The sequence below is a fragment of the Podarcis erhardii genome (assembly GCF_964252035.2).
Source record: "Podarcis erhardii genome assembly, chromosome: 3".
Taxonomy (NCBI): Eukaryota; Metazoa; Chordata; class Lepidosauria; order Squamata; family Lacertidae; genus Podarcis; species Podarcis erhardii.
Window position 1 is genome coordinate 34,494,379 of NC_138507.1, and position 25,191 is coordinate 34,519,569.

At 40.8% G+C, this 25,191-nt stretch overlaps 1 long non-coding RNA gene across 1 annotated transcript in view; it reads right to left on the reverse strand.

Annotated features, from left to right (window-relative positions):
• Window positions 1-2,745: 2,745 nt before the first annotated feature.
• LOC309339342 overlaps window positions 2,746-25,191 on the reverse strand; it is a 119,453-nt gene continuing 97,007 nt past the window's right edge. Inside the window, exon 4 of the long non-coding RNA XR_014155219.1 lies at window positions 2,746-2,861. This is a non-coding gene — a long non-coding RNA (uncharacterized lncRNA). The remainder of the gene's footprint in view (window positions 2,862-25,191) is intronic.

Here is a 25,191-nt window from a genome sequence, read left to right on the forward strand (position 1 = left end):
GGGCAAAAAAAATGAGAGGCACAAATACAAGATGGTGACACCTGGCTTGAGAGCAGTACATGTGAAAAGGATCTAGGAGTCTTGGTTGACCACAAACTTGACATGAGCCAACAGTGTGACGCGGCAGCTAAAAAAGCCAATGCAATTCTGGGCTGCATCAATAGGAGTATAGCATCTAGATCAAGGGAAGTAATAGTGCCACTGTATTCTGCTCTGGTTAGACCTCACCTGGAGTACTGTGTCCAGTTCTGGGCACCACAGTTCAAGAAGGACACTGACAAACTGGAACGTGTCCAGAGGAGGGCAACCAACATGGTCAAAGGCCTGGAAACAATGCCTTATGAGGAACGGCTAAGGGAGCTGGGCATGTTTAGCCTGGAGAAGAGGAGGTTAAGGGGTGATATGATAGCCATGTTCGAATATATAAAAGGATGCCACATAGAGGAGGGAGAAAGGTTGTTTTCTGCTGCTCCAAAGAAGCGGACACGGAGCAATGGATCCAAACTACAAGAAAGAAGATTCCACCTAAACATTAGGAAGAACTTCCTGACAGTAAGAGCTGTTCGACGGTGGAGTGCTCTGATGGTGTTTCCTGCTTGGCAGGGGGTTGGACTCGATGGCCCTTGTGGTCTCTTCCAACTCTATGATTCTATGATTCTATGATAATTGCTGTTGCTGTTGCTGCTGCTGCTACTGCAGAAAGAAACAGCAACAACAAGTGCTGAGGAAACAGCAAGAAAGGGGGATTAGATGTTGCACATAGTTGATAACAGCCATGAATAGGTAAAGGGACCCCTGACAGTTAGATCCGGTCGCAGACAACTCTGGGGTTCCAGCGCTCATCTCACTTTACTGGCCGAGGGAGCTGGAGTACAGCTTCCGGGTCATGTGGCCAGCATGACTAAGCCACTTCAGGTGAACCAGAGCAAGGCACGGAGACACCATTTACCTTCCTGCCAGAGCGGTACCTATTTATCTACTTGCACTTTGACGTGCTTTCGAACTGCTAGGTTGGCAGGAGCTGGGACTGAGCAATGGGAGCTCACCCCGTCGCAGGGATTCGAAGCACCGACCTTCTGATCGGCAAGCCCTAGGCTCTGTGGTTTAGACCACAGCGCCACCCGTGTTCCTTCAACAGCCATGAATAGAGACAGCATTTTTCTGGTGTTTTCACTCACCTTGAAAAACCAACTTTCACTTTGTCAATGTTCGATGAACAAAATTTGCCACTCTAGTTCATATCATGATGCTTCTAAGCAGAAATGCCACAGCTGCACCTTCCTGTTTCTTTCCAGTTCCATGGCTGGCAAGTCAAGTGCAATTTTTGCACACACTCCTGAGTGTGCTGTGACTCAGGCAACTTATCCTATTCTCTAGGTCAGGTAACACTGCTGGCAGATTTTTCTTATAGTTTCTGTCATCCACTGCCAAAAAAGTGGAAAAAGGAGTGGGGTGGAAGACACCTGCAGCTAACCTGCCTAGGGCTGCAACCTTCAAATCACTCTTTCTAGAGCAGTTTCATAATATTCTTGCTGACTGTAATGAATTGCCACAGAGTTGGTGTATTAAATATCTCAGCCTCAGGTATTTTAACCCCCTTGAACTCAGCAGGACTCAACCATTTTCAGTCCACCTATTCTGATAAAACGAACTTATAGATCAGGCAATTAATCCTCAAGTCACTTGAGGAGGCGTATCTGCAATGTATTCACATTTAGTTTTGCTCAAGTGTGACATTGTAATTCTTTTGGGAAATGCACAAGAAAGACTCCTGAGGGGCTAGGTTGAAGCTGCTGCTGCTGCTTCTATACCTCCCTTCATCCAAGGATCACAGAGTGGTTTACAATATAAATGTTTCATTGTAAATGGCATTGCAAGCAATGACCTCTCATTGAAAACCCTTTGAAATACTAAAATAGTGAGTGGGGGAGGGATCTCAGCAAATTTACACGGTGCAAAGTTGCAATCTTTTGATTTATATGCAGTTTATCACATGCTACATTACCAGTGTCAGGTAGCCCAAGCAGTAAAATTAGATGTGTCTGATGCCTGCAATCAGAATTAACCTCAGAGTTGCTACCTGATCGCCTAAATCACGTGTCTGAACATAATAAAGAATTATGCTTGGCATCTAGATTGCAACTTGAGAGCGTTCACTCTGCATATCTCACCTTATTAATCCATATGGCAACCCTGTAAGGTAAGGTGGCATTACTGACCCTATATTGCTGAGACACAGTGGCTTGCACTAAAATATTGGTGATTTTTTCATGAGGATCTTAAAAAAAGAAGAACTGTAAACTGAGATGCAAATGTGGAGAACTGAATTAAGACTGGGAAAGCTGGAAACTAAGAGAAACCGATGGACACATTCATCCATCCCTAATTTTGAGAGGATATTTGTAGACATCACTACATCAAATACCACTTCAGGACTCAAAGCACAGTTGTGAGACCAAAGTTACATGAATAAGAATGACTGCATAGATCAATGATCAGAAAATCACAGAGTTGGAAGGGGCCACAAGCGTAACCTAGTCCAACCCCCTGCAATGCAAGAATCTTTTGCCCAATGTGGGGCTCAAAGCCACAACCTGGAGATTAAGAGTCTCATGACTGAGTCTCATGACTCATCTACTGACTGAGCCATCCCTTGAGATCCTCCTACACCAGGAAACTTCTGGCACTGACCTGGTGATATTCTGTGTCAGGTGTAGTCAACGTGGTGCTCTCCAAGAGTTGTTGGGACTACAATTCCCATCGCCTTCTACCATTAGCCAGGCTGGCTGGGGATGAGGGAAGTTGTAGTCCAAAACACCAGGAGGAGATAACACTGACTATCATTGTCCTATGTGATCCTCCTGAAAACAAGAAACGAGAATTATTTCATTTTAGAAGCAGCACCAACCCCTACCTTGGTATGGCCGTGTGGCGGGTGCAGCGAGGACTTCAAAAGTATGTTTCATGCATTTGTGGTATGAAACATTTCTTCACAACATACACATCATTCCCAATCCCTGAACAGCCCTTCAGTGAACCTTGGGCTCAATTGGTTTCATAATGGAGATTAGCTTTCCTAGTACAATGGGGGGGTATGACTGTAGTTTAGTATGCTTTCGTAACAATACCCTATGACTAAAAGTGACATTTTACACTGAATGCATTAAGACACAGATCTGTCTGCTTGGGGAATATATCCATTGCTCCATTATAAACCATTGATAGCTTTATCTTGATTTATTCAGGCAGTATAAAGGGAGATGCAAAGGGCATGTAAATGTTACACTTACACTGAAAGGTGTCCACTAGTTTTATATTGTGCTTTTTGAGATGAAAAGGGGAGAGGAAGATCAATGCACAGAGAAGGCACAGGGAAGAAAGAAGATGTAGAGCTTGCATAGAGAATTCTGATGTGAATATATTTTCTGCCTCCGTGGATCCCATAGGAGATGAGGGGACAAGTATGTAAGCCCCGATTCAACACAAATACTAGATGAAGCTTTCTACACACACACACACACAAAACAACAACAACAACAACAACAACATTCAGAAAGGATGGCAGTACAGAACCAAGGTCCAAAGCCTCATCAAAAGAGGCATTCTATGGTTGATTGGAACATCTGAGGAGTGGCAGGGAGAGGCCTGTAAATAACATTTGGTTCTTTTTCTTGAATCCGCTGTCAGGAGCAAGAAACCACGAAAGGCAGCATCAGCACTGTGGGTATGGAAGCCTTGTCCCATGAGAGTATTACATCTAGCTACTTCAGCAGTCATTCCCAGGCTGCAATCATCAACATCACTGGTATCTAGGGGAGTAGAGGATTGAGATTGGATCTGTAGGACTTCCACATCATCCAGCATCTTACAGATTCAAATAAGGGCAATTTGACCTCCCTCTCCCAATTCTCATGCCAAATATTTAGCATAAGGATGTAAGAGGGGATCAGATCAAAGGTTCATCTAGTCAAATATACACATAAACCTTTTATTGCAGCCCAAACAAGGGTGGGAAGGAGGATAAATCTTTTCAGAAGGCACTTTAATGATTACTCTCTACTATGACACTTCAATAGACACTATAATAACTATCCTCTATTGTGAGAGTGACAACATGAGAAATCCATTTTGGACTTTTCTTTTTTTGAACCACTTCCCCAATCCAGGAAGAGGGCCGCTATTAAATGATGCAGACCGCCACTCTGCAGAGTACATAACAGGAATACCAAATCTTGAATGTTACAAATGTAGCATATATCAAAGATAATTTGCTACCAAGCATTCATATGACAGAAAAAATCTATATTATATTCAGCCTTTCCAGAAAACACGACAAATTATATATGCAGCGCAAGTATGAGAAATAAAAAAGTGACATACACGATACAAATATGTATCTTGTACATCACATTTTTAATTTAACATACTTGTGTTTCATATATAATTTGCAGTGTTTCCTGTGGAGGCTGAATCCAATATAGATGTCTTCTGTCATATGAATGCTTGGTAGCAAATTATATACCAAACATTATGTAGGAGAAATGATGACCAGATTCTATTTCATTGTTTTCTCTCCCCCACCCCCCACCCACTGTTGTAGAGCCTGCGCCATGATTCTGCTTGCCCTATATATATAAAAAAGGCCCATTATCCATTAATAAGATGAAGAAATACAGCAGGTACATTTCCAGTTATTATTTTGAGTTAAATATTTATAAAGCTGAACTCCACAATCCTCAATGAGAAGCAGATGTAAATCACCAGCCGTGTTTCAGAAAGATCTCTCTAAAGTGAATTTTTAAAAGGAAAGGGGCATGTGAAAGCTTCACAAACAACGTTGTTTTTAAAGGCAACAATGATATTGTGGGGGGGGGAGATTCAAATGTAAGGGGTTGCAGCACGAAAGGATGAAACATGAGAGGATATAGGAGGAGATATTTCCCCACTTGGTAGAAGGGTTTAAGCACAGCTGAAGACAATATTGCCAGCAGGTACACAGAGCTATGCAGCTTAGCAGGTTTAATTGCCAATTGACTGACAACCAGACTGAAAGAGGAGGTGACCACCACACAACATGGTACCCAAAGGATGTGGTAGAATGAGGGCTCACATGAGGGTCTCTCCATATGTGACCAAAGTGGTGCTACAGGTGCTGGCATGTAGCCTCTGGAAGATTGCCCATGACGGTTTCTTGGGCTGAAGAATTGTTTTCAATCCCTACTTTAAGCTAGTCTGAGATAATGTAGTTGAAGAAAGAGACAAAACTGCACTATTAAAAACAACAATAACAACCTTGAGATTAGGGAAACATGATGTATACAACTATTTAAGAAGTCAGAGAACGTACATGTGGATCTACCTGTCTGCCAGGAGCTGAGCTATTATAGCACAATTTTTATATCATGATGATGATGCTGCCATTCATGCTTAGCTCTTAAGTGTGGTTCACAACATAAAAATACAATATATGACTAGGAAAACCAGGAGGAATAATTAGTCACCAGGGACAGGGAAGAGATAGTGAATGTTTCTAGGACCATGCAAATAATGCTTCACATTTAGCCCATCGAGACTAGGCAAGACTTTGAGGCTTTCAGATATGAACATTAGATTACTCCATTACATATGAAAGCTCAAATCTGAGCAACTTTGGCATTCACATTGGGTAATTAGAAGGATTTCAAAGCTGTTTATTAAAGGTCAAATTCTATCATAAACAGCTTATGTGAGTTTCTAAGAGAAGGGCTTTAGAAATTACCAGAGTTCTGGGAATAGAAATATCCAGTTCTGCCATAGCAGAACTTTTAACTGTTGTTAAAAATATATTTTTACTGGGTCTGTCCTGAAATGTAGACAATAACAATACAGCATTTTGTGTTCCTAATTACATCTTTAGTACATATGGATGGACATCCTATCTTCAATTAGTCCTTATGTGTGCAAGTCTCATTAGATGAATCTAATGTCTGAAGACTAGGAGCAGGACTAGATAACTATAATGCTAAGTATGACTACAAATCCATCTTCTTTACCTTCTGCTATATTTTTATTGGCTACATATGTACATTCCTACACTGGGCATCTTTATTTATAGGTCAGATAATATCAACTGGCCTCTCATCTTAAAGGAGAAAGAGCGGCCATTTTCTCAGCTGGGAGGAAAGTGTCAGCAGAGTTGCCATGAGGGCAGACTAATCCTTGTTGCTTCAGAAAGGCAGACTGGGATGGCCACTTACAAAATGCCCCCCAGAGGGCACATATTTGCATAAAATTTGAATATGCTAATGTATATGTATAGGTACAGAATTAGAAATAATGATAATAAATCAAAATACCATTGAGCTCACCATAGTGGGGATTGTGCCATGATCAGGTAAGCACTCTGCCCACTCATCCTGTTGCCTGTTTAATAACTGTTGATAGGCAAATTCAAGGCCGCTGCTCTTCCCTTTTAATTCATTTACATTCTAACACCTATTTCTTTTGGCTGCTTTGAGCACCTAAAGGTTTAATCTCCCCCAGGCCCCCATCTCACAAAGAAGTTTGTCTGACTTCATTAAAACTTAACAAATTCCTTCCAGTAGCACCTTAAAGACCAACTAAGTCAGTTCTTGGTATGAGCTTTCGTGTGCATGCACACTTCTTCAGATACACAGTGTGTATCTGAAGAAGTGTGCATGCACACGAAAGCTCATACCAAGAACTGACTTAGTTGGTCTTTAAGGTGCTACTGGAAGGAATTTGTTTTGTTTTGACTATGGCAGACCAACACGGCTACCTATCTGTAACTTCATTAAAACTTGTTGATTCAGCTAGGATAACCACACCCAATACACAACCCAGGAAATGTGCCTAACCTACTTAGCTTTACATGAGCTAATTACTGATGCTTAGAATACACACTACATTTCCTTAGATTCTAACCCCCAGATAATCCAACACAGTTTTTGGCACAAGCTTAATTAAACATCTCATGCAGGACACTAGTCCTGACTTAATTGGTTTTAATTAAGTGATTAGCAAGGTCTAACACACACTTAAATCTACAGGAGTCTAGCTATCATTTCACACCTGAGACTAGCTTTTGCCACCCCAAACCTTAATTAAATTCCGGCTCTAGCATGATCCAGAATTTAGGCTGCCTTGCACCTCCCAGATTCACAACAGTACATAGTTTAGAACCCCTCCTGTGTACTGAAGTAGCATTTCCACGCTCTGCCACTGCACATCACAAGCTGCCCACTGGCAGAGTGGGGAAACTCACAGCTTTGTGGCTCCGAAGACCACCCATTCCTGGACTGAAAACCAAATGAGCATTTCTTAGGGAAAGAGGATCCCACTGCCAGTCCTTGTATGTACTGGGGGTGGCACCCACAGCAGGAGGAGAGGGGGTGAACTAGGATCTCCAGTGTTTGTTTCCTTGTCTCCTGTGCCACCAGAACTCTGAGGCTTGTGCCAGCCAGACAGGTGAGACTCCACAGGCCAAGGGTGCCCTCTAGGTTTCAGAACCAGCTTCTGCCAACCATTGTGGACCATACATAGCTAGATGAATCAGTGTCTTAACTGGGTGTGAGGTTAATTCCTGTGCCTTTATCTTAAGGTGGACAGCTAATCCCCAGATCCAGTAGGGAGGCAGCAGGCTCTATAAAACCCTTTCTTCTAAGCTTGTTTGGTACTTGTCACACCAACAATGTATATTTTGCTCTGCCTTTCCTTTCCTAGTTGTGCCACAGCAGAAAAGGCCCTTCTCCATGAATTCACAGTTTTTAATCTACTGGGTTGAAGGATATGAAGCAATTCCTTTGAAGAGGCTGATAGGTGCAAAGCACTATAGCTTGGGTTTTTGCCTACACACAGTAATGAATTGCTTCCCATGCAACATATCAAAATAAACACACCAACAATAAAAATACACACATATGAAAACAATCTACAAAATCAATCTAGTTGCAGATTGGGGTAAGAATCTTCACTTAAAAGGCATGTTGGGAAAGGAAGATCTTCCCTAGGCACTGAAAAATAATAATAATAGAGATGAGATGAGACGTTCACAGAGTATGTGATCTACCACAAAGGCATAACACTTTGCAAAATGTGTCCTAAAAGGTCTCATTTCTGGAAATAGCTTATCTTGGCAGCTGCGGGGCACATTGGTACCTTTCCAGGATATTGGAATTGCCAGGTTCTGTTAATGTAAAAAGCTAATCTGAAAAGAGGAAGAGGTGGCAGTACAATCGTGACATATACTCCTAAAGAGCTCCTATACATTTGCTTAACATTTAGCATGTAGTTGCTTCTCACTGCTTTAATTGGATCCCAGGCACATGCCTTCAGTGCCTTTCTGAAGAGGAATTACTTCCCATAGTTCCAATTTCACTATCCATGTCAGTGTATTACTTTGATTAAGCAGTAAGACATGACAAGTGTGATTTACAAATGACATTCATCCTTGGTCATAGAAACCATCAAACTTGTTTTTTAATCTGATGCATCTGAAGGCAAAAAGAGATCATGTTAAGTCCACCACTATATTACAGGCTAATGAGGCCTAGCTAGGTGCTTACCAGCTAGCCTGTTCCCCCCACCCCACCCTGACTCCTATTTTTAATTTGTGTATTTATCAGTTTAAGTTACACACACACACACACACACACAGTTACTTAACTTCCAAAATAAGATTAAAACCTTTAAATAATTTGGTCTGCAATCCTAACCTGGCTTACCTTGGAGTAAGCCCCATTTAATTCACTAAGACCTGCTTCTGAGAAGACATAGTTAAGATGGTGCTGTAATTCACAGATGCCATGACACCACAGTCTCATCGAGCCAAAAATATGGATGTAATGTTTGTATATGGGCTGCTTATACTGAGTTAATATAATGCGCGGTATGCTTCTTTTCCTTTTAGCAATCATTAAGCAAAGATTGGAGCAGTGGAGGGTGCTTTAATTTTTTCATGTGGTTGACTTCTGCGGGGTTCATAAGCATTGGTCAGTTACTTTTTTCATTTGTATGGAACATTGCCTTCAGCTACATTCAGCTGAGTGCCTCTCAGTTTTCTCAAAAGATTATTTCAAAATGTAATTGTCTTAGACAAAAGAGTGAACATTCCTATGCTATGTTTTTTGTCTGTTACAAATCAATATGAATAGACTCTTACAAATCAACCAAGAATATAGATAGCAGTCATCCTGTACTCCCAGGTGGGTCACAAAACTAGAATTAATCTGTACCTTGGAAGATTAACTTCACACCATGAACTGCCTGCTTTAAATTAGTATATGAATCAAATACTGTAGTTACCTCTTCTCCTAAATTCCATCTACAGACTACCAGGAATCCACTCAGGTGAAACTTGCAGTGCTGTTTGCTAAAAGAAAAGAGAAGTGTGTGTTTGTGTGTGTTTTCTTTCCTTCCTTCCTTGATCAGTGTCCTTCAAACTTGGGTCCTCAAATGTTATTGGGCTACAGTTCCCATCATCTCTAGCCATTGACTAAGCTGGCTGGAGATGATGAGAATTGCAGTCTACAGAATTGGATGTGCCTCAGAAATTCCCAATGGCTAGACAGAGAGGCCTGGAGGCTGGCATTTGACCCCTGGGCCTGAGGTTCTGCACCTGGATGTGTTGAGCCAGACTAGGACCAGGGAGCCATATTCTTACTCAGCCATGAAGTTCACAATGTGACCTTGGGCCTGTCACACAAGTGTGGTGGTACAGATAGGATGGCAAAAGGGGGTACTTTGAATGCCACTTGGAGCTCCTTGGAAGAAGGATAGCAAATATGAAAACCTGCATAACTTCATTGTGTAGATAGGCTGAAACTCTGAGACACCAAGGATGTTACAATGCCACAAAACTCTTCTAAACTGGGCAACCTCCCCCTGCCCACCCTTTGTTTCTGCTGCTGAAAGAGACTGATGCAGAAAAAGTGAAAAGTCCAGTCCAGACCTCCAAGAACATAATGGCTCACAGAGACCATTGGCCTAACATACTGCAAGTTGTTTTATTAATAGTATTCCAAACTCTCCTTTTAGTCTAGTTCTCATAAATCCTTGGTACTGGCAATCTTTGAGCTAGTGTATATCTTACAAGACAGAGCTCATCATGCAGAGCCTTGAATTAAATTTTTGAGAAAATAAATGTTTGATTCCTCAAGTAGCAACTCTATCCCTCCTGCCGTGTCTGACTGGCATTTCCTCTTTGTAGGAGTCAACTTGCTTTCCAGGGTGGGAGGCAGGCAAGCTCCCCCGATGAGACTCTCAGAAGAAATGGCTGTTTGCTGAATAAATTCACGAGAAGAAAGACAATTCTGCAGACTTCTATGACTCCATGTCTAAAAGCCCAAAGTATAGTAGGATCTGTAAGTTGGTGAAGGAGATGGGGATGGGGATAAAAAAAACTACCCCCAAAATGGCTCAACTCCCCATCCTTTCCCTCATACAAAGTTCAAAGAATTGCTTTAAAGTTTCCTTTCCCATCAGGAGCCCACAAAATTATTAAGCACTGATAAAAGAAAATTTAGTTGTAAATTATAGGTCTCACATGGATCAGTTTCAGACCTTCTAATATTTCTGCTCTACTTAATTTTTTTGCATAATTTATTCATGCATGGGGTTCCAGCAGATTGAATAAACTTTTTGATTTACTGCCCTAATTTCTAATTAGGTAGTTCCTCGCTATAAAGTGTTCACACAAGGAGCTATCATTTTAAAGTATCATGCCATATTAAGCAATTGTAAAATGCATATATTTTGTGTAATTACAAAGCTCATTCTCTTGTCCTCAAGAGATTTTCATGTAGAATAATAACGTGGGAAAATATACTGCTTGCTGGAGCTATTGCAGATTCTAATTTGCACCTTTCATGCTCCTTTTCATATTTTATTTACTCTGAAATGTCAACCATAACTAAAGTTAGTCCAGAAGGAATGTTAGACATTAGCCCCTTTCCCTTGGAATCTATTGTGATATTAATGTATGTCAGGAAAAGATGTATGTCTCCAAAAGAAAAATAAAGGTTTCTGTCTGAACATTGTCATTGAATAAGATAAAATTTCTGTGAGTTACATCAGTGGGCTTCAACCTTTTCAGAGCAACTCCCCCAATTCAAATGAAGTTGATTTTAATTTTTTTAAAATTAAAATTAAATTCTTTCAAACATATAACAATCTATAATTTTTAAAAATTATACTTCTCTTTGTGTGCCCACATGTAGTCAGGGTTTGTGTTTGGGAACAATAATAGTACAGAGGCTTAACTGAGTTTAAATATTGGCCACAACTTCACTAGTTGATAGTAAAAGTAAAGGTAAAGGATCCCTGGATGGTTAAGTCCAGTCAAAGGTAACTATGTGGTTGTGGCGCTCATCTCACTTTTCAGGCCAAGGGAGCTGGCATTTGTCCACAGACAGCTTTCCGGGTCATGTGGCCAGCATGACTAAACCATTTCTGGTGCAACAGAACACCATAACAGAAACGCCATTTACCTTCCCTCCGCAGCAGTACCTATTTATCTATTTGCACTGGCATGTTTTCAAACAAGTAGGTTGGCAGGAGCTGGGACAGAGCAACGGGAGCTCACCCATCGCAGGGATTCGAATTGCCAACTTTCTGATTGGCAAGCCCAAGAGGCTAAGTGGTTTAGACCACAGCACCGCCCGCATCCCTGGTTGATAATACAAAGACTTGGCATGGGGTGAAGATCCAGTTATCAGACAGCCCAACTGCTGTCCATTGTACCCAGCCCAGCCTGAGCACAGGGACCTACCAGTGGGGAGGATTGCACAGGTTTGGGTGCACCACAGTGTGTGAGGAGATTTCACCCCTCCCATATCCAAGAATCTCCTGAGGTCTCTGCTGACTCTACAGAGAGGAGGAGCAATGTACTGCTCTCTACTTAATTAGTCAAGTGAGTGAATGTGTGTGAGAGAGAGTCAGTCAGTGTGTCGGAGAGAGAGTGCAAGAGATTGTGTTTATAGATAAGATTGCTGCTAAGAGCAGCTGCAGGCACTCAGAGTATAGCATTGATTTATGCTTAGAATATTTAGCTCTGTATATAGTCTTGTATTATAGCTGTAGTTATAGAATAAAGGAAGATATTTTACAGAGCTGCTCTCCGAGTGGTTTATACTCTGCAAGACTCTGCAAAACGCTGCTGCGCAACGACTGCATTATTGAGACAGTGAATCCGGTGCTCTCAGCTCCAAGCTGTGAGTCCACAGCACTGTGACCTGTTCCTGAGAGAAAGGAGGTCTCTGGCAGTGCTACCCAGCTCACCTAGCCCAGTCGGGGCTGTAGTGCATGAGTCCAGTTGGTACACTGGCTCAAGGGCGATGCTGACAGTGTGGACCCTAATTTTTATTGTTTTAAGTATCTAGCACTCTCTCTCTCTCTCTCTCTCTCTCTCACACACACACACACACACACACACAAGTGCGCACACACTTCCATTCTTGCTTCAGTTCCTTCTTCCTTGCTCTCTTCCTTCTTTACCCTTCTTTCTCCCTTTCTTTGGCTCTCTCTTTTTAAAAAAACAACAACACAAAGTTAAAAAACAAAAATGATGTTTGTGTCTTTGGCAACTGAGCTTTTGGTCGAACCCATTAGCTGAAGAGGAGATCAACGAGTTACATGATATGAAGCAGTAAGAAATGTGAAAAAGAATTATTATTTTTATCATTTGTTTCAAATTAGGCATAACTTTGTACAGAATTCAAGCTGGCATTCACCCAAAACATCTCCAGCGTCAGAATCATGCCCTATGGATATATCTCACACACAACATGGGATTGGAATAATTATAAATAGCTTATAGTTGATTCCAATGAAAGCAAAGAAATTTAGAGAAGCAATAATGTTTATAGACAATAACTTATATCAATTCCAATACATTCTTTCTTAGTGTTTTTGTATTGAACTTTCTGGTTCCAATACAGGATATATATATATATTTTGCAACATTGTGAACAGAAATTATTTATACTGCAAAAATAAAATAAAAATCTACCACTCCAGCACTGTTTTCAAACATAGCAGGATGGTGCTGATATTCTAGATGTTTACAGGAAACCTTTCTATAAGACAACATACAGAGTTGTCTTATAGTGAGAGCTTGTTTCCTCTAACTGGCACCATCTCTCTCCAATGTTGCTGGCCGAAGGCATTCCCAGGTATGTGTCCTGAGACTGTTACTCCCCACTGGCAACAGCTATCCAACATTTGAGGCAGAGAATATTTCCCAGCTCTTTCAGCCAGAGATGGCAAGAACTGAACTGGGACGTTGCTGAAGCCAAGCATGCACACTGTATCCTTCCCATGAGAAATTTGGAAGAGAGACAAGACTCTTATGATTAGTAACGCTTAACTTCTAGAATGCACATCAACATAACCAACTGAATTTGCTTTTTTGTTTTGTTTTTTAAGGGCACATGATATTTATCGGTGGTTTTTATTTTGCTATTTGTTTCAACTGTGCTGCAATGCAGAAGAACTGCAGAGAATGCCAAGAACTGGTCATCCATTGAGACACTCAGCAACTTCTCCAGGCCACTTCATCAGCTCCTAGGAAGCCTCAGGGAGCAAAGTGAAAAGGCCAGGCTCTGAAGCAGTGGTCTTTACTAGTGTGGAATGAGAGGGTACCTTGGAATCCCATCAGTTACAGTGTTGGTTTTTGTTCTCAGACAGCCTGAGTTCCTGAGTGAAATTATTCAAGGACTGGCATTCCTTTAGTCAAAAACTAAGAAAGATTTTGCCATCGCTGAGATTGTGTTTGAACTGAACTGACCTTGCTTCCTCCTCGCCTCTCCCATTTTACTTGCCAAGAAGCTGCCATGATGCAACCGGAGGTCAGGTGAGCATCACCATCCCACCATCAGCTTCTGTCTTTGACAGTTCAAACATGCATCTCATTGCTGTGGAAACTGTAGTGGCTACAGCATCGAACTTATACCAGGTCTGAACATTTGTCCAGTTTCCCTAGGATTGAGTCCCTAACTGAAAGAGTTCTTTCACATTATCTGCTATCTGACCCTTTCAACTGGAAATGTGTGAGGGGCTGAACCTGGAATGTTCTGCATGCAAACCATGTGTTTGACCACTGAGCTATGGCTCTCCTCAAATGTAATTAAATCATAATTGAAATTTAAATCATTTCCCGAAAGGATTAAAAGTCAAGAAGGAACTTCCAAACCTCAGAATATGGCTTGCAACTGTCATGTGGACATTGTGGCTGATTAGGGATAGTACTTAAACTTAACAGCTACAAAGGGCTGCATTTTTTAAAAGAAAATCAGCCATAACATTGATTTTTTTAAAATAGTAAAATGCTGTGTTTTGGCAATTATTTGTAATGAAATCAAGAGAAACAACATAAAAATGATTGCTACAAGCATTGGTCAGAGCAACAAAACCACCTGTGATATCCCCAAACCTCCAGGCAAATAGAGAGCATTTAAAGGGAATTGTAAACAACAGGAAGTATATGCAAGATTCACAAGTCTGACTGCACATACAAGAGACATTTTCTCTCGCTTCTTTTTCAGCGTCTGCAGAATATATAATATGCACTGAGAGCCTATCCATCATGACTGTTTCATATTTATAACCTTCTGAGTCACAGACAGAAGACAAAACCATTGTAGTTTACAAAGTTATTGCAATATATAGGACAGGACAATACACCAAGAAACATCATGATACTAAGAGCTAGTTCCCACTGGGCTGCAACACTTCAGACTTTAGGCACAGGCTCACGCAATGGAATGCTTGAACCGTTGGGCCATAGCTGTCAAGTTTTCCCTTTTCTTGCGAGGAATCCTATTCGGAATAAGGGAATTTCCCTTTAAAAAAGGGAAACGTTGACAGCTATGTGTTGGGCAGTAGGTGATTTCTTTCCCCATACTATCATTTGTAATATTAATGTTGATGCTTGTAATGATAATTATGCGTCTGCACTGTGCTTCTCCTACTCCTATTCTCAATAACTTGAGATCTATCCATGAACCATGCCGTGGAGCAAGCACAGGAACAATAAAGGGTTGGCATAGCTTACCCACCTATCTCAATATTCAGCTGATGCCCATCTCAAGCAGCTTCTTCTTCCTCCATTCTTGCATTTTAAAAAGTCTGCAACTACATACATATATTCAAGAAGTGCCTCAACAAGCTGTCTGTCGACTGCTCCACACGAAATACACTTCTTTCCATACTTCTTTCCCCATCCCAATACACTCACATTCTCAAAAGCTTTTCCCAACTTTTCATCCATGGCCGGATTAACTCCCAATTGCCTCCTTCACAAGGCTACCAAAACAAATCGGAAGTGAATGGGCCCTGGGGCTTCTTCTCTCTCCCCCTTCCATTTTCAAAAAGTCCATTCATAGGCATCTCCCACCTCAATTCCCCAAAAGCCCTTCCATGGGCAAAGCAAAAAGGAAAAGAACAACTGGTGCTTTCTCCACTCCTCACATCCTCAAAATAAATACATAAAAGGGTGACAATCACCCTCCCTCTCCTCTCCTTGTTCTGTCTTCCCACAACATGCAACTGCCCACATTTAGTCTTCCCTGCAAAGAGAAGGAGTTAATACCACAGCCAATGCCAGAGCAAACATAGGCAGCAAAATAAACACAGCAGCAAATGGATCAACTCCTTCTCTTTTTCTCTTATCAAAGAAAATCAAGCAAAGAGGAGGCGAAGGGGTCCTAGTACTTCTCCCTATTTTTCCCTTTCATGGTCAGCAAAAAGAGAGGAGGTGAACAACCCTGGTTTTTCTTACACACACACACACACACACACACACACACACACACCCTGCAACATAGCCAAAAAACCCTTCTCTCGGTTTTCTTCCCACAACAACAAGCTCCAAATAGGCTCACCCTTTCCTCCAGAGAGGAGAGGCAGGAATTGACCATCAGCACCAAGTGGACAACTTTATTTACCTTTTTCACATTGATATCTGTCAGTTTTTACAGCACCTGACAGAATGTGACTTTCGCATAACTTGAATTTTTAAACTTTTCAAACTCCTTGCTCCTTTTCCGCTCATGGTCAGAAGAAAAAATCAATACAAAGAAAGGGGAGAGAGGGGGGAATGAGAGAGGGGGGGAGGGAGGGGGGTGAATAACCCTGGTTCTTCCCCCACCTCAGCATCCTTAACCCTCTATTTGATTTATCTCAATCCTCTTTCACCCTTCCTAATATATCCCAGTCCTATCTCCATTTTTCAAAAAGGTTTGTTGTCTCTTGTTCCTATCTTAGTTACTTATTCTATTAGTCTTCAGTTAGAACAGTCACTTAGACAGTGTCACTTCCTTCTCCTGGCTCCCAATTTTGGCCACAGTGTTAGGATTTGCATTTTATCTATAGCTGTACCCTCTCCCAGTCATCCCTACTCATTTATCTAGTGCTTAGCATATTATAATTCCTTCACTCCTGCCTACCTAGGCAATTAAAACAACCCCATCATTGCTGTATCGGCTATATTATTTGCTCATTGTATTGCCATTTTCCACTTTAAAAAATGACCATTTTGAAATTAAACCAAACCAAACCTGGATTTATCAGTTTTCAGAGATATGCAACTTATCTTTTCTGAAAGGTTTATGCCACTGAGTGGCTGGTTTTGCATACTGCTGCTACAAAGTGCAGTTTTTTTAATGATTGTTGTTTACATAGGATTGCTGCTTTAAACTACATGTTAATGTTCCTAATGCCATTTCACTGTTTATTTACTGGACGTTCCCTCAGTTCTTGGAGAGGTACGCTGCAGCTCTTTTAAATAAATGATAAAACCTTTATCCTTTACGTGCAAAGAATCCTCTTCACCTGGGATTTTTAAAAACTCTTGAGGTCATCTATCCTATATATATTTCATCCCCTCTACTGCAACACAGCTGGGCCAAGGGAAAATTTAACAAAAGCTGGATGTTAAGTTTTTCAGCAGAGAAGAAATATATCAGTATCAACCGCAATCCTGGAGAGGTGACCACAGAACCATCAACTGTTATCAGGCTGATGATGAGATTGCAGTTGTCTCTACAGGGGGTAACTGAAACCTCTCATTTCTATTCACTACTTCAGCAAAGCTTATAAAACACATTATACTGTAGAACAAATGGCTCCACTGCAGGATTTGCTTTCCTTGAAGGACAAAATCCAGACAGTCCACAGCGAAAAATAATAATACTAGTTGCCAGTTTCACTTACATTTGCTTTTTACTCCCAATCTAAGAGCTATAAGACAAAATGCTTAAATATATGCTATAAATAGGGGCAAGTGGTCAAGTTCCTTGCTGAACTACGCACACTGGTTGTGGCAATGCAAATTGGGCCAGGCAAGTGTGGCTTCCTTTACAGACAAACACACAAAGCAAAATGTGAGCACTTCCCTGGGGTGTGATCTTATGCTCTTGGGAGTGTGTGTGTGTGTGTGTGTGTGTGTGTGTGAATTATCACAGGAATAGGGTTAGCCAGCTATACTGGTCTTTCCCAGCCAATTCAAACACACATTACAAGGCCTGGCCATGTATCTCCTCCATAAATGAACTAGTCATTTCATAGAATCATAGAATTCCAACTCTACATTGGAAGGGAACCTGAGGATCTACTCCAACCCCCTGCAATGCAAGACTATGCAGCTGTCCCACAGGGGATCAAACCTGCAACCTTGACATTATCAGCCCCATGCTCTAAGCAACTGAGCTAAACTTCATGGAAGAACCTCCCGCTGTCATCTGTCATATGTATATAGGTCATTGACTGGCACTCCATCCAACTAGGCTCCTAAGGGCTTCAGAAGTCACTGGGCCTCATGACCAGGTTGACCAGTGAATATGAAACATACTTTGAGAAGGTCAGGAGAAGGCTGTGACCATAGGTTGAGGGAGATCTTTAGCTATAGCTGCGCTCTCCTTTCTCTTCAATTTCCAGGCACATTGCCTGCTTAGACAAGATAAAACACACAGATTGGTTAGACCACTAGGTTTATTTCGGGGCCATGTGACCATCCTCGGAAGCTTTGTTCTCACTCAACAACATTTGCCCTCAGCAATATTATTGCATTCATTATGTATCTATTTGTTTACTGGATTGTACCCCACCTTTCATTGGAACAGTATCAGTGTGGCTTGCGTATAAAACACTGCAATAGAACAGAACACAATAAAAAAGGCAGTAAAACAGCAGAGTGAGCAGGTAAAAACCCATATAAAAAAGATAAAAGCAGGAGGAAAAAAAGACAATGAAAAGGCTCTCAAATTCCTTTAAAAGCATGAGAGCACAAGATTGACTCGGTTGACTAAAATGTAACAACAAAGGTGTAAGACAAGCATATCCAAAATGGGAGTTCAATCATTCAGGTGCCACCCTAAAGTGGTCCCTGATTGGCTGGAAACACTTGAAGGGGGATAGATCAGTGAGGAAAATGATGCTGAAGCAGCAGCAACCCAAGGAAAACAATGGCTCTGAAAATAGCTCTGGTGGAAAAAAGGGGAAAGCTAGGGTTTTTTAAGAGACTGTTTTCATCTCCTCAAGAGTACAAAATTCATCCTAAAAATGTCCATGAGCAACATTCAGGGCAACCCTACTTTTTACCTCAGTTCTGCATAAAGAAAGGTTTGTTATCTCTGAAAAAGTTATCCAAACAGGATTAAATAGGATGCACGTGTATCTTCTGCTAGCCTTTCTGTGTGGGTGAATGTTATCCTTAGAATCCCCTGCGGGCTAGCATGGTCTGCAGTGAATAGAGTGTTGGATGCAGTTCGGACATGGGAGACCCAGTTTCTGAAAGTCTATTCAGCCATAAAGCTCCCTGGGTGGCCTTGGGCAATTCGTTATGTCTTAGCCTAACCTATCTCACTGGGATGCAGGGAGCATAAATGAGATGCAGAATTAGTAGGTGCTTGCTTTGCTCAAAAATGCTACAGGAATTATTCATAAACACTGTCACTATTTTCCCCCTAGTCTAATATCTTTAAGCTGGGTCCTATTAGTATATATAACTCTATTCTGTGTGTGTGTGTGTGTGTGTGTGTGTGTATACTTTTTGACTTCATTTACATTTTTACTATATGTATTTTAAAAAATACTGCATATTTGACACCGGCAATTTAGCTTTATACACTTATGGGAACACAGGTGGGGGCTGACTGAGGTAGACTGAAGAAGCTAGGCCATTTTGGCTGCACCTCCATGATAATGGGAAGACTTGGATTGGACACCATAGCCATCACATCTAGACTATGGATGTCCACACATGCACCAATTCCAGAATTATGAGCAGGTGATTTTTTCAATAAACAGCATAGTATTTGTTATAAAATGCATTGCTTTGCAAAGTATATTCACTCTCTCTTATTTTTATTTTTTTAGCATCCAGAAATCAGCTTAAAAAAATGAGGTTTTTAAAAAGGGGAATAAAAACTCTGAACCGTTGATTAAAGGAATCAGAAATCTTCTTGGCAAGTAACAGGCATTAAGAGAGAGGCCAGATGTCAAGCAAGTTAAAGACACATCCTTCATTAACTTTATACAGTAGAATTTGAGACTGCCAATTTAGCACTCAGAAGTGTGAAACAGAAAGGAAATTAATGACGGACTAAGGAGAAAGGCAACTTGGCTCTAGTTCTCATCAACGATCCTGTTTTTCTCCTTTCCCCCATCAAGGGCATTTTTGCTGGTCAAACATTATCCTTCCCACGTCTCCTTTTTCAGTGACCATGGCTAAAGAGGGGTTGTAACCATCATTATTAGCTTTCTCTTGCCTGGCTTTTCATTCTGTCAGTACCTTCAGAATCCTGGGATTTCTGAAATCCCAACACCAATCCCTAAGCAGACACACTGAGGTGAAGAGGGAAAAGATCAATTTTGCATACAGTTGTACATTGGAAGCTGAACAGAATCCATTCCGGAAGTCTGTTCGGCTTCCAAAACATTCTGAAACCAAAGCATGGCTTCTGATTGGCTGCAGGAAGCTCCTGCAGCCAATCAGAAGCCACAGAATCCCTATTGAATGTTTGGATTCCAAAGAACGTTCACAAATGGAACACTCATTTCGAGGTTTGCTGCGTTTGGGAGCCAAAACGTCTGAGTATGAAGGCGCTCAGAATCTAACAATTAACTGTATTAATGTAAGAATTACCCTGGATCTGACCAATGGTTCATTCCATCTAGTTTGTTTGTTTGTTTGTTTGGTTGGTTGGTTGGTTGGTTGGTTGTAAGTTGCTTTGGGTTCCCCTAGGCAAAATAAAGTGACTAACTAACAAACTAATGGTGGTGGTGATGTACCTGGCTGGATAAACCCAGGATATCCCCCTGAACATGCAGGTATTCTATGCATATATGTCCATAAGACTTGCTTCCCATGCTTGCAAAATTCATGGTTGGGGTGCAGTCTGGGCTTACTCTGCACAGGTCCAAAACCCCTTCCCATGTGCATTTAAATTACAGTGATAGTAAAATTATCAAATTGTGTTGCTATGACTTTTTGACACAAAGCATCCAGGGGCAGGGGAAAGGCTGATCTGGATTGGGAGACTTTACACCAGTTCCATCCCTAACCTTCCTGCGTTGAGTGAAAAGGTCTGAAGGAGGATTGTAAGCAAGTTCAGATGCACAGTCATCAACTGAAGGTGCACAATGAGGTTGGGAGCTCAAAGAAGCACACGGTTCTTCTCCCCCACCCCATCCATTTCATCCTCAAAACAACCTTGTGAGGTAGATTAGCCCAAGAGACAGACACTTGTCCAAGATCACACAGCAACCTTTGTGTCTGAGTGGGGATTTGAACACAAGTCTCCCCAATCTTAGACTTACAGTATGGTACAATGGTTATGGGGCATCTCAAAGATGTGAGGCAAGTAACTTCAGCAATGGCTAGGTATAGCAGAGCTGTGCAACTGAGAAGTTTTAAGATTTGTATTCTGTGCTGATTTTGTTCTTCTTTTCCCATTTGCATTGGTGCTTCCCTCTCAGCTTGTATTATAGTGATTATGGCCAGTGAAATTAGAAGTGGCTCAGCCTTACTCTGCCTTCAAACTAGTGGATGGTTACCCACTGCACAACTGGGAATGCGTTTCACAAATTCGCGAACTTCACAAGGAATAAGAAAAAGGGTTTTCAGCCTCATTAAATCTGTTTGATGAAATGCCACTTTCTTGAAGAGAGAATCCCTTTAGCTAGTTCTATACTTGTCCTCACAACCCACATTACAGTTACTCTTAGCTACTTTCAACATAATACCTGCAACCCCTTAGCCATTTTTAAAATATTTCCTTTGGGTAATGCTTTCCAACGTGAAAGAATTGACGTTATGCAAGGAGGATCCTGATCCTGACCAGGAATTAAAGAACCAAACAACAGCAGCAAGAATCCTTTTGGCGAAGTATTGGAAGACTAAAGAATTACCTACTCTGGAAGAATGGCAGACCAAGGTGACTGAATTTATGGGACTGGCAGAGATGACCGGCAGAATCCGTGACCAGAGGAAAGAGACAGTGGAGGAGGACTGGAAAAAATTTAAAATCTATCTTAAAAATTGTTGTAAAATTTCGGAATGCTAAGATGTCAAGGGATTGGATACAAAGAATTACAGCTATAAATTGAAATTTATAAAATAGAATTTTTTTTTAAAGAGAATTAAATATAAAAATGGGATGAAGAATTGCTAAAAATTTTAAAATATGGATGCAGTGAAGGGGAGGTTCGGGGAAGTCGTGTTATGTTTATTTGTTTTTTGTTTATGTTGTAAAATCAATAAAAATTATTTAAAAAAAAAAAAAAGGAATTAAAGAACCAATTCACCGTCTGACTTTCAAACAAACTGTACTGTGTGGCACTTAATTATGTACATCATGCTACTTCACAAGAATATAAGGTCGTCTACAACCGGAGGTGGAGCGGGGGGGAGTTTGATCAGTTTCTAGATTGTATCTGCAAATATCTACCTCGAAAGTCGGGTGAGAAAGGAAAGGGGTGTTATTTTGAGGATTTCACAAGCCTATTTTTCCTCTGCAGAAGGAGCTATGCTGGGCATTATTTGTTTGCCAGTTAATGCTGAAGCCTTGAGCATAGCATTTAAAGGCCTGGCCTTCAATTTCATTTCTATATCAGTGGAGGCTGGTCCTAGAGGGAGAAAGGGGCACAGCAATAGCTCAGTTGGTTAGAGTGTGGCGCTGCTAACACCAAGGTTGCAGGTTTGATCCTTGTATGGGACAGCTGCATATGCCTGCATTGCAGGGGGTTAGATTAAATGATCTTCAGTGTCCCTTCCAACACAAAAACTCTATGGTTTTATGATTCTATGTGCCCCACCGACAGTCTTGATTCTTCCAAGCCCCCCTGCTTGCCTTCTTACATACAACTAATTCAGAAGAGTAGACCTGACTCTCAGCTCTCCTCCTGCCATAGCTGTCAACCTTCCCCTTTTTTTGCAGGAAATTCCCTTATTTCAGCGCCATTTCCCGCTGCTTCCCGCTGCTATCCCGGATTGTTAGATATCTTGTAGACTGTCTCTGGGACAGGTGAGGCTGCTGATCCCCTTTTTCAAATATGAAAGTTGACAGGTATGCTGCTGATCCCTTATTTTCGAGGCTGCTGATCCCTTATTTTCAAATCTGAAAGTTGACAGCTATGCCTCCTGGTCCGTGTCACCCTTGCAGAATTCAGCAAGAAGAAGACCAATACTAGACTGCGTTGGCTCCACCTGTCATTGACTCTGGCTCCACCTAGTGTTGGCCTTCCTGCCTCCTGCCCTACCAGTCCCAAAGGGCACCAGACATCCCTGCACCATTTTACTTGAGCCATAACTGGTGTCCAATTTTTTGCAAAAAGAGAGACTCCCCTGCCTTAGCACCAACTAATTAATAAAACACACACATCCATTATTTACAGCTATATCAATACAGCTATAGAGAGAGCATACAACTGACAAGCCGCTGTGTGTGTTTAATTGCTTATTTCACATTCTTTAAAACATGATGGCAATACAAAACATCTCTCCCTGCTCTGTGTTTGTATGTTTTGCACTCTCACAAGACAATAAAAACAACCCAGTGTCCCCCAGCCACTCCATTTACAGCTAATTTCCAAGAAGGGCAGAGCAGAAGCAATAAAGCATTTAAAACACACAGCCGCAATCTTTATTTACAATGTATGTTTGCTGAGAACTGTATCTAGCAATGTTGCAGAAACTCATATTGAATGGATACCTGCAGCACTCTAGTGGCTAGTCTTCAAAAATGCAGCATTACAGTGAAAGTGAGGCAAAAATGATCAAGAGCTTCTTTTGTATATATGTTACAAAAAGACTGCAATTATATCACACAGTTATCTAGGAGTAAGTCCCACTGAAGTCGACGGGGCTTGCTTCTGAGGACACATGTCCATTAACAACATTGTGAATGTATTAAAACAAATATGGAAACATATTTGAAATGTTTTATCAGGCCCAGATAACATTTGAGCTTTGCTCAGGGTGTCATATTACCAAAGTCCACCCCGGTCTCAGTGAATGCTAACATTCACCTGTGAATCTCAATGTTCACCAAATTTTGGGCATTTAGTGTAAGACACTGATACACATTTAATCATTTGATATTAGGTGACACATCTGAAAACATGTGATGTTATCATTTCTCCAGAGTGATTCAGCGGAGTCAAACACTTAATGACATCAACTTTTCTCTTCTGCATGAGAATTCAAAGCTATTTTGAGTGAAAATTGTTTTATTTTGCAACAATTCAGCAACTTGATGTTTCATCAGGATGACTAAATTCCTGAGTGTTTTACATAACTCACTTCACTTTACCAAATATCTATATAAGGTGAGAAGCAGAATTTCTGTCCATAACAGGAATATTAATCTTTTTTTAAGCCAATGCAACGTATTTTCCAACTCAGGTGATGCCTGGTTAATATAATGAATCTTCTACTACTTCCCTTGGGAGGCTATTAAATAACCAAATAGTTCTCTCAATCACCAAGTCTTTAAATATTCAGCTGTTTTTTTCTGCTTTAATTTTGTTCCATTTATCTAACTGGCATTGCAAAACTCCCCAAAAGCATTTAAGCTCTTTTATAAAAAGAAAAGTGATTCAAAGAGATTTGGCACTATTTTAATGTGGAATTCTTTCCCTAGATGCATATGAATACTCTTTCCATGGCTAGAATAATCTGGTACCCAATTTAGCTATGAGAATTAGGATATGGTTTGATTGATTGACCTTTTATCTACAAACCTGTGGGGAAGCCGAAAGGAAGGCAATAGTAATGTATTATTCAAAAAGGATAATTGCATAGTGATAACACATAGAGAAAAGGTCCAAAATAATATAATTGTAACAGTGAGACAACTGTCTAGGCCAATGATTGCCATCCTTTTTGGGCCCATGGACACATTTGCAAACTGAGGAAATTATTTATGCTTCTCTCTCTCTCTCTCTCTCTCACCAATCCACCCACCCCCTAGTCTATTGGCTAAAAAGAATATTTCTTTCAAACCTAATTTCACAGGGTAGGAGACACTCTGCAGGCCTCAATGAAGGCCTTTTGAGGTACACATGTATCCATTAATGCTATGTTTGTGACCCTTGCTCTAGGCAATCCAGTTAGGAAGAGGAGGATGGTGATAATGTGATAACAGAAAGCAAAAGTGCTCTAGGGATGTGATCTTCAATAAACGTACTACTTGAGATCTCCATACTTAAGAGCACACTTCAATGAATGTGATTGTTAATATATGTAAACTAACAACCTTTCTCTCCATGATACTTTGCCTCTCAGCCTTTTTGATTGCAAACAAACAAAACACAGCAGAAAACCATCACCAAACAGCTAAAGTTTTACCTCAGGTTTCATTTTCTTTTTTTTTATAATATATTTTTATTGGTTTTCAAATATAAAATCAAATTTATACATTCCATACATCTTAATTACACCTTACTTCTCTTTTTTTGACTTCCCTCAATTTGTCTGAAATTCCTTCCCTTTATTACTTTTTACACATTTCTGCCATTTTAACCATTTCCCCTAACAGAGCTTCCTTAAAACTTACAAACGTAATTTGATTATCACTCAGTTTTTGCATATATTGGATAAACTTTTCCCAATCTTCTGTAAATCTTTGATCTCATCGATTCCGGATCCCTCCTGTCATTCTGTCCAATTCTGCATAGCCCATCATTTTAGTTCTC